General features: G+C 38.2%; 1 pseudogene; it reads right to left on the reverse strand.

The window, feature by feature from the left end:
• Positions 1–63: 63 nt before the first annotated feature.
• Positions 64–2,508, reverse strand: LOC136797091 (G-protein coupled receptor Mth2-like; annotated as a pseudogene).
• Between the last annotated feature and the right edge of the window lie 182 nt (positions 2,509–2,690).

The following is a 2,690-nucleotide window of genomic DNA, read 5'->3' on the forward strand; positions in this document are numbered from 1 at the left end:
TATGTATGCAGTACGCCTTCCACTGAAGGCCAGGCACACATCACTTTATGGTTGGCTGGTTGGATTTTAAGTGGACTGTATAATTGAAATATAACATGATCGAAGGAAAATAAAATTTTATTATCTAAGTTACAAGTGGTGTAGGGGGTGGGCGAAAAGAAACATTTATGGTTAGATGGTTAATTAATTTAGAATGACTGGGCTATGGAAAACTGTAGATATAATGAGGTGGTTGTTGATGATGATGTGGATGTTAGTTATTGCTAGGTGGACTTACTTCATGCATCCTTCTTCTCTCCGCATTCCTATACCTCTCTCTCTCCTCTGCTGCTTGGGACTACTCCAGTAAATCTACTCACTCATAGTAGATTTTTAGAGTGAACAAAAAAGAATGGACTGCTTCTGGCAGAAGACAAGATGGCTTTCTCATAAGCCTGGGCTGCTTCTTCTCACCACAGAGGAGGTGAGTTTTGGCTGTTGGCCACATTGGACACTACTAATGCCTACATTATGGCAGCCCCTTTCATTCAACCTTTCGGTTACCGTAAGTTACCCGGAACAGACTAAGATATATTTTGACAAAGGCAGTATAGACTGCAACCTTTTAATGACATTGTTAGCTGTAATAATAACAATAAGATATCATTGAGAATGCCGAAACGTAGGAGTTATAAAAAATTAACATTTTGGGACAATATGAATATTTTTTATTATGATTAATAAACAAACCAGTCTCAAACAAGGAATTAAATTATATTCCTATTATTATTTAAAGGATAAAGACGGGACAATAAATAATAAAATTTCAACAGGTACCGCCAATAGGCGGAATAACTGCAGCTTTGGTTTAAATTTTACAACCAATAAGGTAAGGAACGTTTATGAGCATGGATACTCTAGATATCTTAATCATAATTAAAGCATACAGTAAAGAATATATTAAAAGTTTATTTCAATATTAATTGGCTTTATTGGAATGTAGATTGATTCCAGATTCTATGTCCGACCAAAATTAAGATAAAATAAATGCACTTGGCTGTATTTGTTTAAAAGAAAAAAAATATAAAACGAGAAATAAATGCTGGTAAATGATAATATGAACAATGCTTTTTAATATAAGTTCACCATTTTGGATAAAGGAAGATTTGGTATAAAAATGATATTTATTCTTAACAACAATGATATCATAATTATTTTTATCTTGAATCATGTATCTTCCAGTAGGTTTATGATGAAGGATTGGTTCTATATTTTTTATGGTTGTTTGCGAATCAAGGATATGACATTATCGTTGCAAGTAAATGCCAGGAAAATAAACAATCCATGGAGCGCGTTAAGGAGGATGAAGAGATACCAGAGAAGATCAGAGTCCAAGATTCCAACTACGTCCAAGATTCCAATGACACCTGTTGTCCAGGTAAGCCCCATCATCACCGCTAGCCGCAGGTACAACCTAAAGTTCCGTTGGGTCGAGGTGCTGGCCGTAGAGGACGTCGAGGTAGGGCGTGCAGAATTTGTTGAGCACAGGATGCAAAAAGAGCTCGTGAAGAAAACTATGTTGAGGAACATCACTATAGCCAACGGTGCGGCAAAGAAAGCCAGCATGGGTTTACTTCGGGTGAACCAGCAGAATCTGGTAAAAGCGAATCCTGGTTTCCAATCATCTTCAACTATTGGCGAGTACTCCATCCAGAGAGCCAACATCACCACCAACGCTGGGACCAGCCAAGAAAACAAGGAGTAGGCGATGAACTTGATGAGCAAACCCGCAGCTGTGATGTTGATAGCTTTAGGGTACGCCACACGTCGAATGAAATTGTGAGCATCCAGATAAAGGATGCTAAAAAAAAGTATAATGCTAGAACGGCATCAACAAAGCAAGCACATCCTTGCAAGAACATCCCTACAAGAAATAAAGTGTATGCTACAAGAAGAGCCAGGCACAAAGAGGCCATGTTTCGCCCTGGGTGGTTCCTGAGATCTGGGACAAGACAGAAAGCGGTCAGATGAAGAATCAGACATATTATGGAAACCACGAGACCACATAACGATATGTATTCTATGTGACGGCTGAAATTATGTTCTGACTTTACGCTGATGATGTCTGAGCAGATCTCCAGCCTACCGTTGTCGATGATGTAGAATGCTCCTTCTCCGAAACGTTTTCTATATTTTTCAACATAAACGGTTTTGTCGTAGATGGTGTAATTATTCTTGTTCAATAAGAATTGCTCACAATTCATTATTGAAGCAAAGCCGATATTTTGATTCATTGAGAAATATGGTGCCTCAGAAGAAATCAGCAATTGAAGTTCTTCGACTATTTTACGGCAGCGTTTGAAGAAAGGATCGTACAGCATATCATCGTCACACGGCTGTGTCATTCCCGGAGGTCCACCACTAAGGTCGAATGGAATAGAGAAGCTAGAAGGTGTTGTAGTATAAATATTCAAATAACATTTAAGATCAGACAACAGTGCGTTATTGCATAGGGCACAGTGAGGATTCCTGTAAGACGTATCGTTTGAGTAAATTACAGATGTGTAATCCTCGCATTTTGAACGAACTTCATTGTTCGACCAATGTTGAGGGCATGTTTTAATATCATATGGGATACAACGGCGTATAAATGTCTTGGATTTATTTGGGATTTCGGAAGATACTGTACAATAATAAGCTTCATTTTCGAA

This window comes from Halyomorpha halys, unplaced genomic scaffold (assembly GCF_000696795.3).
Source record: "Halyomorpha halys isolate HHAL.00 unplaced genomic scaffold, Hhal_1.1 Scaffold554.1, whole genome shotgun sequence".
In the NCBI taxonomy this organism is placed as follows: Eukaryota; Metazoa; Arthropoda; class Insecta; order Hemiptera; family Pentatomidae; genus Halyomorpha; species Halyomorpha halys.